A 16,206-nucleotide genomic window follows, 5' to 3' on the forward strand; every position below is an offset into this window, starting at 1 on the left:
TTTCCAGAGGTTTTCATTCATCAATCAATATCGAAAGAAGACACTTTCAGTTGTTGAAGGCGACAGCTCGGCGGATTTCTTACGCTTACGAGATTAATATGTTCAGAGCAAACGTTGGTAATGTATACATGCAGATTAGATTATATCAGAACGTTGCAATTGAAGTGGATGATAAACTGGTCGAGAGAATTGACCTATTTGTGGCGTGTATAGAGACGGCCGATTGAGAAAACAGAAACAAGGACGTCCTTACACTCGTTTGTGAGAGATGAAGACACACGGACGGGAGGTAGCTGGGAATTAAAGTAGTTTTCTGCTTCGAATGAGACGTAGGGTAGAATTTCTGATTTTGATTATATTATTGGGGTGAGCGCGTACGCAGACCCCACACTTAGAAATAGCACGTTCGAGTCGTCCACATTTGAGACGATCGCAAAGGTCAACCCAACCGCAATGGATGGGCCTCACTCTGGGGGAACGACCTTTATGATCACCGTTACCCCTACGTAAGGTAAGGGTATTTATTTGCTCCCTCACCGAGCAAATCAGGCACAAGGCCGATTTTTAATGTGAGGAGTGAAGGGGAAATCGGGACCAATTCCCCGGGGAGTAGGGGAGCTGGATAGTGACAATTGGTATGAAGGGTTGCCCCTACATTGACCAAGGTCTTATATGTGGGGTTGCTCCCACATATGGTCTTTGCTTGACACTTGTTGCCTAGGCCCCAAAGGGCCCGGGCCTGACTTACGTCAGGTGAGTATGAAGTATTTATTTGCTCCTCCACCGAGCAAATTAGGCACAAGGTCGATTTTTATTTTAAAGTGAGGAGTGAAGGGGAAATGGGGACCAGCTCCCCGGGGAGTAGAGGAGCTGGATAGTTACAATTGGTATGAAGGGTTGCCCGTCTTGCTGGTCTTTGCTTGACACTTATTGCCAAGGCCCCGAAGAGCCCAGGCCTGACTTACACCAGGTGATTATGAAATTTTAAGGCCGTCCAGCGTCCACTAGTGTTTTTATATCATACATTCACTCACCACTGACAGTAATCAATAAAATACTAAATGTGTTCCATATAATTCTCACCAATATTAATATATCACAACATTTTATTCACCAATAACAAAATTCATAACAAAAATATTACTATCATTTAAACTTACAAACATTTTCACAAAATACCTTAATTCTTAAAGAAACTTATATTTCAATGTCAAGGTCGTTAACATATTAACAACATAAATTCATAATCTTTTCAATGAGAACCAATCCAAACGAATAAAAACTTGTAGAATTCAAACCAAATCACAAAACCAAAAAACAACCACATTTTTATTGAATCAAATCAAACAGTTTTGTCTTTGTTTAATTATATCGAAGTAGGTTGAAACAAAGAGAAATTAAAAATTACGATCTGAAGAGTTGTCTAACCTTACCTGAGCGGCATTTAAAAATGCCAATAAATTCTATTTCTTTTTTTTAATATATACGTTAATATCATGAAATAGTTTTTGATTAATATAAATTAAAGTTACTTAAGTCAATCTTTACTGTAAGGCTGCGTAATTGTTCCGACAGATAGAAAGGCAGCCTCTAAACAAGTGTAGTCGAGTCTAGCGCACGTCGTCGTCAGGGGGGGGGCACTTCCTTGCTTTGGTTGTACAGTTATTTTAGGCGACCCACGCTGATAATTAATGTGAATGATATAAAATGTGTTTTTAAAAGTAATATTTGTGACGACAGAAGGAAAACAGGTATGTGAACTGTGTGCACACATATTAATATCGTTTATGCAGAGGAAGACAACTCCATTTTATATAATAACGAAAAAAGACACATATTAACTCCATTTTATGTAATAACGAAAAAAGACACATATTAACTCCATTTAATGCAATAACGAAAAAAGACACATATTAACTCCATTTTATATAATAACGAAAAAAGACACATATTAACTCCATTTTATGTAATAACGAAAAAAAGACACATATTAACTCCATTTTATGTAATAACGAAAAAGACACATATTAACTCCATTTTATGTAATAACGAAAAAAGACACATATTAACTCCATTTTATGTAATAACGAAAAAAGACACATATTAACTCCTATTAATGTAATAACGAAAAAAAGACACATATTAACTCCATTTTATGTAATAACGAAAAAAGACACATATTAACTCTATTTAATGTAATAACGAAAAAAGACACATATTAACTCCATTTTATGTAATAACGAAAAAAAGACACATATTAATATCATTTATTATTTTTTAATGTAATATGAAAAAAGACATATTAATATCATTTATTATTTTTAATGTAATAAAAACAACGTCATGAAGCATTTCTGTTACTACTGTTTTCGGGTAAACGTACAACAAATAACCATTCCAAACGTCCCATGTTAAGAACGACATTCGGAATAGACACCCCTAACCTTCCCATGTTAAGAACGGCTTTCAGATTAAACGCCCACAACCTTTTCAGCATACCCGAAAACCTATACAGTTGACATGTCGAATGTGAACGATGAGTTGGACGTAATGTAAAAATGATTTGAATTTAACACGAAACAAAATTTAAATTCTCTTTTTCATTTTACAAGAACCGTAAAAGTGCGCATTTACCGCAAGTTTTACCATCATTTATTATTTTTAATGTTAGAAAAAAATAAACACCAACTGCTTGAAGCATTTCTGTTGATCTCATGAAATAGTTTTTAATTAATATAAATTGAAGTTTTTAAGGCAATATCCTATGAGATATCGATAATATAGCATAGTTCCTTTTTTAGGCGAACCACGCTGATAATTAATGTAAATGGGCGCTTTTTTATACAAGGTCATTGATTTTTTGATGAAAACATTTGAAAAAGAAAGTTGTGGCAACTTTTTCTAGCTTTTTTTTTTCAACTATATTTTTTATTAAAACGTAAATATTATGGTGAGGTTCTATAAAAAATAGTCTTTAAACTTAATACCTAAAGAATGAAAACATTACAAAATAAATGGAATTTTTCCGACTACGGGTTTTTTTACTACTTTTTTAAATTAATTAATAACTGTCATGGGAAGATTTGTTACAGAAAAAAAGTCGCCACAGCTTTAAAAATAAGGCTGATGTCCATTAGTCGTGTGCTCTCGTGTAATGAATGAATGCGTGAATGTAGGATTGACATGAAACGCTTAAAAATAAACCAAAATGACCGAAAAATGGGCTGAAATGACTTAAATAAATAAAAAGTAAATAACTTTAATGAACTTAAGGATGAATTGAATGACCTTAAGAATAACTTGAATGCTTAAAAAATAACTTCAAAACAACTTGAATGATCTGGGGAAAAATTACTTCAAAAACAACTTGAATGATCTGGGGAATGGCTTGAATTGCTTTGAGACTGACTGGTTGTAAAGTGGGTGATCATTTTACATTAAATTAATACAGAAAAGTGATCTCCCACTTTATATCACAAAGTTACAAACATTAGTACAGCATGTAGTAAGAACAGATACTACACTTTGAGATATTAATTTTTTTATTCACAAGAAAAAATACAATAGGGAAAATGAACAAACTACACTTTGGTCTTGGCCAAAAGGCCAAGAAAAGCTTAAAAAGATAAGAACAGCATCTATTAACTATAAACCTATATCTTAACCAAAAAGGCCAAGCACAAAAGTGTTACAGACAGACCGACCGACGGAGTGACTTGTAGAGTCGCTTGCACGTGACTAAAAACAGTTGTTTGTTAAAATCACAATTTCCTCTTCAGCTATCGTTGCTATTCGCAACAAATTTTACCAGACATTTATTTGTTAATTTTAAAAAGTAGTAAAAAATGTTTTGTAATGTTTTCGTTTTTTGGGTTTTAAGCTTAAAGACTATTCTTTTTTTATAGAACCTCACAATGATAGGTTTGTATTACTGTACACATACATTCGAAAAAGTCGTCAAAAACAAATAGATAACAAATAAATGTTATCAAAAGCAAGATAAATTACTTTCCTACCTAACTGGATATGTTTTTAGTTTTTTTATTTAATGTAACATGTTTATTCAGCTCGAAAAACATACATTGTTGACGATGTATTGGAAAGTTAAAGATTGCGTCTTTTGGGAAAAGAAGTTAAAAATGAAAACTATGCAAAATATTGTTGGAAACTCGCTCAATATATGTTACCATGACATAAGATGACATATATTCGGTGGCTTTTTAATAGTATTTTGCCTAGTTTTCTAGTTTTTTCTTTAATTTTTACTCCTTTTCCCAAACTTACCGTGTCAAAGGATTTTTTTTTTACACAGTGATCACCACTTATCCAGGCCCGGAAGCCACTCAGTGATAAGGGTTATTGCAAGTACATTATGTTAGTGTTGAGATTTGATGAAGTGTTTACTTAAGGGGGCGGTTCATTAGGAATTTGTTAACGTTGGACTTGAAGACATCCAAGTTGTAGTCCGGTGGGAAGCAGGCAGACTGTACAGAGTTCCACAGGCGTGCAGTTATAAGAAAGAAGCTTTGTTCATGGAATCCACGTTTTGATTAAGGCACAGATATAGAGTGGGGGAAAATTTTTGCAGTTGATTCAGCTAGACGGGCGTTTTTCGTGAAAGATTGGCGAGGGAGGACCATAGATTGGAGTTCAGACGAGCACGTGCCATGGAAATAACGATGAAACAAAGATAGGCTCGCAACGTCTCTTCTGTGGGAGAGAGGTTGCAGGGTAGATAAAAGGGCATCCCCCAAGTCTATTTTGTACTCTGTCAAGGCAGGATAGGCTGTTTTTAGCAGCTCCTGTCCAGATATGGCAACAGTATTCCATCCTTGGACGTACTTGATTAAAAAAATCATTGCGGCCTTTTTTTTTTAATGTTTAGACTTAATAAAAAAATATCATTAGTAGTAGCGTCCTAAATTATGAGATGAAAAAATGAACGAATTTCTTATTGAAATGGAGTTGTCTCCCTCTGCACAATGACCTTGTATTAAAAAAGCGCCCATTTAATATCGTTTATTATTTTTAATGTAATACGGAAAAAATAACAACTGCTTTAAGCATTTCTGTTAATTTGCTAATGCTCTTTCAAAAACAAATCCAAATAATTTTTATGTGTAATTATTTTATCCACTAGATTAATGTATAAAGATTTTTGTAAAAATAAACTTTATTCAATTTAATCTTTAGAAAAATCTTGTGGTTGCGATAATATAGGGATAATCAAGAAACTGTATTCCGTGAAGGAAATAAAGGGATTAATATGTAATGTAGTTTTATATCAACGAAGGAAAGTTTATTAACGTATTTACGGAGAGACAATGTGTAGTGTTTATCGTGTTCAAGATCAGGGAGGATCTGATCTCTCTTCTTGTGTATCCGGTGACCAATGTTTGCAATTAAAGCGACATTACTCCCAGAAGTGTTACCTCCCCCTGAAACTATATATAAGGTAAATAAAAAAGCATTTGAACAAGTCACACAGCGATCAGTAAATTGTAAAGTATTGATTTGTGTCCTTTTTTATTCGTTACCATATTCACACCCGGGAGCCGGTGCATCATTTTACAACAACATTAAACAACTTCTTTCTCAAAAAAGGTGTTAATGCATGGGAGGATAGCACAACCTATGACAAATAAAGCCTCTCTTGAACTAGCTACAATGATGATAACGCAAAACATGGTTGAAATGAGCAAACAAATTAGAAACAGGTACTACACTTTAATTATTGTTCTTTTAATGCTGATTTTTTTTTTTTTAAACAAGCAGACTAATAAGCAGGTTGAAGTCTGGAATAATTAGTTTAACCGAATCGAGTTTGATAACAATAAGTTGCAAGACCCATTACGTAATCATGACGTCATAGTATAAATTCTTGGACCAAATCTATTTTTGTCATTTGACTGACTTCACTGTTTGTGCAATTCCTTCCTCTTATTGGATTTGTTTATGTGAAATATTTAGTTTTACAATTTTTAATATGAACATTATTTGGATTATTATTCGGAATACTGTTCTCATTTCGGACGTTAACAGTAATTCGACTAATCAAAATAATAGTGAAATGTTTTATCTAAAAAAATAAACCTGACTTTTAAAGCTTCATTTTTTTTTTTAATGAATTGAATACGAAATATAAATTTACAATAGAAATACCCCAAAACGTTTAAGAATTGCCAAATCTAAACTTTATAGGAAAACAATTCAGACATTTTTACACAAGGAACAAAATAATGCTTTCACCGTGTTATTACGATGACCTTAAGTTCTTTGTTCTTGAGCAGTTGATTTTCTCTTTAAATAATTTCACGTTTAAATCGTGTTTTTCATCTTTTAATTTTGATTCTTTTATATTTTCATATATTTTATTTCTTAATGAATTGGACACACAAAACAAAAGTTGTACCAATTTACTAAAGAAATCATAACAAACAAATTTTCTGTTTTGAACACGAAAGAAAAAAAAAAAAAACGACAATTTTCTCGTATTTAATTCCCTGAATGAAAGGTAAGTTTCTTTTTTTTTAATATCATTTAAAAACTTAAAAGTAATTTTAAATATTGAAATAATGTATTTTTTATTGCAATCCAATATGAAAAGTAAGTTATTTTGACGCTTAAAAAAATCCCTTTGAATATGTTTTAAAATAATCTGAAACAGAAAAGCAGTTTATTTTTTGCACCTCAGAATTTTTTTTTAATGAATACGAAATATAAATTTACAATAGAAATACCACAAAAAGTTTAAGAATTGACAAATATAATTTAAACTTTATAGGAAAACAATTCGGACATTTTTATACAAAATCTTAAAAATTTAAAATGGTTTTTTTTTTTTTGTGCAATCCAATAAAAATATTGATTCCGCTATGCTTTATAACAAACTTGAATGAAAATATATGAATCTCCGGTACTTGTACAGTTTAATCAGACATTAAAAAATTAAAATATTGAAAAGAAGGTTATACTGTACGTATCCGTTTTGGACTGAAGATCTCCGAAAAAAAAATGTCACTTAATTTGATCGAGTAGTTTTTTTTTTTTTTTTTTTGTTTTTTTTTTTTTTTTACAGCAGAAAAACACGTTTTTATGAGAGCGCGTTGAAGTCAGCCGCTGTGAAATTTATTGAACACGCCACGGGGAGATAACTCTAGTTAAAGCGCTAGCATCCCCCCCACCATCTTTAATACTAGCTTTTCTTCCTAAACATCGCACCTTTTAGTCGGTATCATAAATTGTTTTTTTCCCCTGTAAAAAATTAAAAAAACACTACTGGATGAAATTAAGTTAATTATTTTTATTTATTTTTTTTTGAGAACTTCGTTCCATAACGGATCCATACAATTTAAACATTTTTCGATATTTTCATTTTTTTAATGTCTTGGTTAAACTGTACAAGTACCGAATCTCTGATTAAAAAATAAAAAAACATCTTCCGGTAAATATGAAGAATTACTCCACCCTCGAAAATTCATTTAAAATTACCACTCATATAGGTTTTCGGGGTCGCTGAAAACGAAATTAATGTTCAAAAACGAAATTAGCGGTTAAAATTACGGCAAACGAATAGTTTCCAAGATATAAAGAAATATTAGTTTTAAAAAAAGTCGGTGATCACTTTCCTATATTAATTTAACGTAATTTTTTTTTCAGGGGTGTGGAGGGGGGGGGAAGACTTTCTTTCCACCCTTGGAAAATCCTTTAAAATTACCACTAACTTTTTAAATTCCAGGAAACAAGTAGTTTCCAAGATATGAAGAAATGCAGTCACTTTATGATCACCGTTTGTTTTGTTTTTTTAACGGAGTAGGAGACTACCGGTTTGTTTTTCGTTCTTTTTTATATACATTTGGCAGGAGGCGGTTGAAGGGCGGGGGGTGTTGTGGCTCTGCCGTCTCTCACCAAATGCAAACAGAATTTTTGTAAAATATTAAACAGTTCTTCTACTCGGTTAATGTCGGCGTGTTACTTACGTTAAAACGGTTAATTAAACTGCATAGAGTATCCCTACTAGTCCAGCTGACTAACCCACTCAGATATCCCCGCTAGTCTCACTTCTTATCATACTAAGTGGAAAAATACCACATAATTCTAATAAAAAAATTGGAATCTTATCAGCATTGAGATGACATTGTAAGTTCCATCATTTTCATTCCTGTTTTCTAGATCTCAACTGCCGCCATCTTGACTGCTGGCCTTATAGTCTCTCATTCCAGTGTCTAGTCTCATTGATATGCAAATCACATTAAACCGCATTCCCCCCTGATCCTTACAGTTCACCTCACAAACCTAGAACCAGGCTAGTTTCGCTTCCTAGCCAATAAAATATCCCTGCTAGTCCCACTTCCTCGCCCACTCAGATATTCCTGTTAATCTTGCTTCATAGCCAACTCAGATATCCCTGCTAGTTTCACTTCCTAGCCCAATCACATATGCCTGCTAGTCTTGCTTCCTAGACAAGTCAGAAATCCTTGCTAGCCTCGCTTCCTAACTCATTCAGATATCCCTGTTAGTAACGCTTCCCAGCCCATTCAGATAGCCCTACTTTTTCTGTTTCCTAGTCCACACAAATATCCCTGCTATTCGTGCTTCCTAGCCCAGGGTACTTGGCTAGACGCAGCTAGATACGTGACGACTCCTCCTTAATACGACAAAACTGAATCACATTTCCAAAATTCTTCATTTTAAAACGAATTTTTAATTACTTCATTTCAGAGCGATAACTTTTTTCAGCAGATACAACCAAATTTCTTTTTAAATTTCTCATTTAAAAACGATGACTTTTTCCGTACAAGTCAACTGAATTGCATTGAAAGTTCTTTTAACAGCAACGACTTTTTTGTTCAAATACAACCAAATTTAAAATATAACCGAATTTCAGCATCAAGCACTCGAATTGCCATTGTAAGTTCTATAGAATATTTACTTTTCAAATTTTGACTTGCATGTGCAAATAAAAAATTCTCTCTAGTCCGACAAATAATCACAAGTCCGAGCTTTGAATGCATTTTTCATTTCTCAATAGCATCATTTTTTTCAAACTCCAGCTTTTGAATACGTATATAAAATCCACAGCATGACGAATTTTCACTTTGACTTTTAAATGTGCATTTAACATTCAACCAAATAATTTTCTTGTCTGAAAAAGTGATGGACGACATTTATCTGTAAAGACAATGTTTATGGCAATGTTGATCTTTTTATGCTTGAGGTAGCCATTACGTTCGACTCATTCGATTGGATAACTTGGGTATAATAAGTCACATGATCGGACTGAAGGTGTGGTTAATCATTCCGAAGTTGTGATTAGTGGAAATTAAATGTTTTCTAACATCACCAGACCAATGAGGTTATATTTTTTGTGTTACCTACGGCACAAGTCGCAACAATCCCTTGTGGCAGACTTAAAATAACTGATGCTCTATAGTGGACAAAATACGACATAATTCTAAAACAATGGAATCTTATCTGCATTCACTTTGACTTTTAAATGTGCATTTTTTTATTATTATATTTTCAAAATACGACATAAAAAAAAAAACTGGAATCTTATCAACATTCAGATGACATTCTAAGTTCCATCATGTTCCTTTCTGTTCTCCAGAACTCAACAGCCGCCATCTTGACTGCCGGCCTTATATTCCCTCACCCTGATCCTTAAGATAATTTTCACATTGACATTTAAATGCGCATTTAACATTCAACCAAATAATTTACTTGTCTGAAAAAGTGATGGACGATATTTATCTGTGACTGTCTGGAAGAGCTTAAGCAAAGAAAAAGTTTATGGCAATGTTGATTCTTTTTATGCTTGAGCTAGCCATTAAGTCCGACTCATTTGATTGGATAACTTGGGTATAAAAAGTCACATGATCAGACTGAAGGTGTGGATAATCATTCCGAAGTTGTGATCAGTGGAGATGAAATCTTTTCTAACATTAGCAGACCGACAAGGTTATACTTTTTGTGTTACCTACGGCACAAGTAACAACAATCCATTGTGGCAAACCTAAGATAACTGATGCTCTACAGTGGAAAAATGCCACATGATTCCAATAAAAAAACTGGAAACTTATCAGCATTCAGATGACATTCTAAGTTCCATCATGTTCATTTCTCTTCTCCAGAACTCAACAGCCGCCATCTTGACTGCCGGCCTTATATTCCCTCATTCCAGTGTCTAACCTTATTGATATGCAAATCACATCAAACCACATTCCCCTATGATCCTTAAAGATCAGCTCATAAACCTACAACCATGCTACTTTCACTTCCTAGCCCACTCATATATCGCTACACTTTCACTTCCTAGCCCACTCCTATATCGCTACACTTTCACTTCCTAGCCCACTCATATATCGCTACACTTTCACTTCCTAGCCCACTCATATATCGCTACACTTTCACTTCATAGCCCACTCATATATCGCTACACTTTCACTTCATAGCCCATTCATATATCGCTACACTTTCACTTCATAGCCCACTCCTATATCGCTACACTTTCACTTCCTAGCCCAGTCATATATCGCTACACTTTCACTTCCTAGCCCACTCATATATCGCTACACTTTCACTTCCTAGCCCACTCATATATCGCTACACTTTCACTTCCTAGCCCACTCATATATCGCTACACTTTCACTTCCTAGCCCACTCATATATCGCTACACTTTCACTTCCTAGCCCACTCATATATCGCTACACTTTCACTTCCTAGCCCACTCATATATCGCTACACTTTCACTTTCTAGCCCACTCATATATCGCTACACTTTCACTTCCTAGCCCACTCATATATCGCTACACTTTCACTTCCTAGCCCACTCATATATCGCTACACTTTCACTTCCTAGCCCACTCATATATCGCTACACTTTCACTTCCTAGCCCACTCATATATCGCTACACTTTCACTTCCTATCCCACTCATATATCGCTACACTTTCACTTCCTAGCCCACTCATATATCGCTACACTTTCACTTCCTAGCCCACTCATATATCGCTACACTTTCACTTCCTAGCCCACTCATATATCGCTACACTTTCACTTCCTAGCCCACTCATATATCGCTACACTTTCACTTCCTAGCCAATTCATATATCGCTACTCTTTCACTTCCTAGCCAATTCATATATCGCTACACTTTCACTTCATAGCCCACTCATATATCGCTACACTTTCACTTCATAGCCCACTCATATATCGCTACACTTTCACTTCCTAGCCCACTCATATATCGCTACACTTTCACTTCCTAGCCAATTCATATATCGCTACACTTTCACTTCCTAGCCCACTCATATATCGCTACACTTTCACTTCATAGCCCATTCATATATCGCTACACTTTCACTTCATAGCCCACTCATATATCGCTACACTTTCACTTCATAGCCCACTCATATATCGCTACACTTTCACTTCATAGCTCACTCAAGTAATCCCGATAGTCTTGCTTCCTAGCCTACTCAGATATCCCTGCTAGTATTGCTTCCATGCTGACTAAGATATGCCTGCTGGTCTCGCTTCCTATCCCACTCATATATTTCTGCTAGTCTTTCTTCCTAGGCAACTAAGATATCCCTGCTAGTAGCACTTCCTAGTCCAATCAGAAATCACTGTTTTAATTACTTCATTTAAGAGCGACAATTTTTTAGCAAATGCAACCAAATTTCTTTTTAAATTTCTCATTTAAAAACGATGACTTTTTCTGTACAAGTCAACTGAATTGTATTGAAAGTTCTTATAACAGCAACGACTTTTTTGTTCAAATACAACCGAATTTAAAATATGACCGAATTTCAGCATCACGCACTCGAATTGCCATTGTAAGTTCTAAAGAATGTTTAATGTTCAAATTTTGACTTGCATGTGCAAATAAAAAATTCTCTCTAGTCCGACAAATAATCACAAGTCCGAGCTTTGAATGCATTTTTCATTTCTAAATAGCATCATTTTTTCCAAAGTAAAACTTTTGAATACGTATATAAAATCCACAGCATAACAAAGTTTTACTTTGACTTTTAAATGTGCATTTAACATTCAACTGAATAATTTTTTAAATACAGTTGTTGTATGATGACAATAAAAAACCCAACAAATTTTCACTTTGACTTTTAAATGTGCATTTAACATTCAACCAAATAATTTTTTAAATACATTTGTTGTATGATGACAAAAAAATCCAGCGCATTTTCACTTTGACTTTTAAAAATATGCATTTAACATTCAACCGAATAATTTATTAAATACGTTTGTTATATTATGGCAATAAAAAATCCAACGCATTTTCACTTTGACGTTTTAATTGTTTATTAAATGTGTATGTGAAAGTACAGAATAGTTAACAATATATAAACTCTAATTCCCAACAACGTAACAAACATATGTTTTGTTTATTAATTTGTTACGTGAAAGTACAGAATAGTTAACAACATGTAGACTATAATCTCCCAACAACGTAACAAACGTTTTGTTTATTAAAAATTATTGTAAGAAGCTGCAACCGATATGCTCCTCTTATACCACTATCAGCCGGTCACTGAGGTGTATGAATGACTGACGTGTTATATTAAATCTCTTAAAGTGATCTCGGGAAGATGTAAAGATGGGCCAGTCTTTAGGAACTTTGTAACAAGAAAATCATACCTGAGATGTTGGATGTGCTGTGTGGCTCCTTCTTCTCCCAGGAAACGTCTTGACCTCTTCACCCTTGGTGACGTTCTGACTGGAATTTTCCTTCTTCATTTTCCGGACTGCTTTGTTGTTTCAATGAAGGCATTTATTGCAGACACAAGAAAAACGACACGCTACACAATTGTAATATATATATGAAGCATAACTATTTTATTTTACAAAATATATTTTACATAAACTTTTACAATTCAAAACTGGACAATATGCTTTTCAAACCTAACTAGTATTGAAGGAGGAGTCGTACAGGAAAGAGACAGAAAGATAGCAAGGGAATTATGGGAAGGGATTTCTTTGTATCTATATACATATCAATATCTCTCTCTATATATATCTATATATATATATCAATATCAATATATATATATATGTATATCAATATATATATGTATATCAATATATATATATATATGCATATCAATATATATATATATATTTGCATATCAATATATATATATTTGCATATCAATATATATATATATATATATATATATATATATCAATGTTTCTTATTTTTTCACTATGATGAATATCAAATAGAATTCTAAGTGTAACTGTTTCTAAAGTATATGTTAAAAACACCTGTATCAACTCTTTCTGTGTCAAATTATAAAACATCCGATTATTTTCTTCTGTGTATCATATTAAGGTTTGAGTAAACAAGATTTGATAAAAAAACAATATATAAACGATGATACTAAAATATTGAAATTCATTTATTTCTTTTATTTACAGATGTTCCTGTTTGATGATTGTTATAGAAAATTATTGATATGAAAGACAACACATATATGTATGCGAATATGTATATATATATATCATTATATATTATTACATTTTCATTGATCAGTATGTTTTACTATAGAAAATTATTGAGATAAAAGACAACACATATATGTATGCGAATACTACTATTCAAAATAATTATTGGAAACAGTGTAGAAAATCACACACACATTGAAGATAATATTCACATATGCGGTATATGTGCTTAATGTTCAAACGAATGAAAAGCTATAAACAAGATAATCACTAATCACAGAAAAGTATGCGGTATTTGAAAAGACAAGATTGTACAATATTCGATTCCATTAAATATTTTATTCTTTTGAAGGAGAATATTTTCGAAATAATGCTCAAGTGAAATTCTGTAATATTCATAACAGAATACATAATATTGAACCAGGATAAAGTTTAGTAAAACATGCAAGTACACAGTGAGAAAAGGCCACATTCTTGTGAAGTGTGTGGATATTCTTGTTCTGTAAAATATTCTTTAGTGAGACATATGAGAACTCACACTGGAGAAAGCAAAAGAGAAAAGCCACATTCTTGTGAAGTGTGTGGATATTCTTTCTCTAGAAAATCAGATTTAGTGACTCATATGAGGACTCACACTGGGGAAAAGCCATATTCTTGTGAAGTGTGTGGATATTCTTGTTCTAGAAAATCAGATTTAGTGATACATATGAGAACTCACACTGGCGAAAAACCACATTCTTGTGAAGTGTGTGGGTATTGTTGTTCTCAAAAATATTCTTTAGTGAAACATATGAGAACTCACACTGGCGAAAAACCACATTCTTGTGAAATGTGTGGATATTCTTGTTCTGTAAAATCAGCATTAGTGACACATATGAGAACTCACACTGGGGAAAAGCCACATTCTTGTGAAGTGTGTGGATATGCTTGTTCTAGAAAATCAGATTTAGTGACACATATGAGAACTCACACAGGGGGAAAAACACATTCTTGTGAAGTGTGTGGCTATGCTTGTTCTATAAAATCATATTTAGTTGCACATATGAGAACTCACACTGGCGAAAAACCACATTCTTGTGAAGTGTGTGAGTATTCTTGTTCTCAAAAATCAGCATTAGTGACACATATGAGAACTCACACTGGGGAAAAGCCACATTCTTGTGAAGTGTGTGGATATGCTTGTTCTAGAAAATCACATTTAGTGACACATATGAGAACTCACACTGGAGAAAAACCACATTCTTGTGAAGTGTGTGGATATGCTTGTTCTCAAAAGTCACATTTAGTGACACATATGAGAACTCACACTGGAGAAATAAAAGAGAAATGCCAGAGCCAGAAATAACGCCAGATAAGATAAGATCAAAGCTAGCACAAGCTTCAAATCACAAGAAACCTGGCATCGACAACATATCTAACTTCTGGTTAAAACAGCTAACAGCATTGCATGATCATTATAGCAGATGTTTCACCAGAATGTTGAAAGCTTATGAAGCGACACCATCATGGCTATTAAAAGGCGATACAAGCTTAATAGTTAAAAGCACAGAAACCAAAAACCCTAGCAAATATCGCCCAATATGCTGCCTAACCACGACTTACAAGCTGTTCACTGGATTAATAGCTGACAGCATGTATGACCATCTTTCATCCGGTGATTATCTTGAGGAGGAACAAACAGGATGTAGGAAAAACTGCCTGGGCACCAAAGATCAATTGCTCATTAATAAGACCATTTTGGAAGATTGCAGGAAAAGAAAAAGAAATCTAAATATGGCATGGATAGATTATCAGAAAGCATTTGATAGTGTACCCCATTCGTGGATACTAAAATGCCTTGAATTATATAAAATCCACCCGACCATACGAGAAATTTTAGCTGCCCAAATGAAGGAGTGGCAAACATCCATTACCTTAAACCATAACGGGGGAAGGATATCCATCCCAAATATAAGAATAAAAAAAGGTATCTTCCAAGGAGACAGTTTATCTCCTCTACTATTTTGCCTGTCAATTGATCCTCTAAGTAAGCTTCTAAAGAACTACCAAGGTGCTTATAATCTAAGCTACAGCCGCCAAAGAGAATCCTCCAAGTTAATAAACCATTTATTTTTCATGGATGATCTTAAGCTTTATGCTAGCTCGGATAAGGATTTAGATAATCTACTGAAAATTGTCCACACTTTTTCTAATGACATCAAAATGGATAAGTGTGCTATGTGTACTCTGAAAGCTGGCAAGAAGGTATCTACTGAAAATATACAACACGATGAAAATAGTGTAATCAGAGAACTGGATGAACAGGAAACATACAAATACCTCGGCATTGATGAAAATGAGTCCATCCAGCATTCAAAGATGAGAGAGAAACTAAGCCAAGAATATTTACGCTGGGTAAGAAAAATCTGCAAAACTGAAATCATAAACAAGAACAAAATTACGGCAATTAACCAACTTGCCATGCCAGTACTAACATATAGTTTTGGCATTATTGACTGGCCTCAGAAAGACATAAATTGGCTTGACACAAAGACAAGGAAAATGCTAACCTTGTACCGAGTTATTTATCGAAATCAGTGCATGCCTCGTTTGTACCTACCCAGGCGAGAAGGAGGTATGGGGCTCTCGGAAGTCAATCATCAACACAGAGCCACAATCGTCAGCATAGGTCAGTACATAATAAGTTCCTGTAACCCCAAGCTTATGAAAATTAAAGACCATTATCAGAATCGAGCAAGT

At 33.8% G+C, this 16,206-nt stretch overlaps 1 non-coding gene across 1 annotated transcript; it reads right to left on the bottom strand.

Annotated features, from left to right (window-relative positions):
- Positions 1–361: 361 nt before the first annotated feature.
- LOC145271628 (U1 spliceosomal RNA) lies at positions 362–519 on the bottom strand. The gene has a single exon (XR_013866032.1). It is a non-coding gene; the product is annotated as a U1 spliceosomal RNA (small nuclear RNA).
- Positions 520–16,206: the final 15,687 nt, after the last annotated feature.

This window comes from Euprymna scolopes, chromosome 46, assembly GCF_053919585.1.
Source record: "Euprymna scolopes isolate OS-2025 chromosome 46, ASM5391958v1, whole genome shotgun sequence".
NCBI lineage: Eukaryota > Metazoa > Mollusca > Cephalopoda > Sepiida > Sepiolidae > Euprymna > Euprymna scolopes.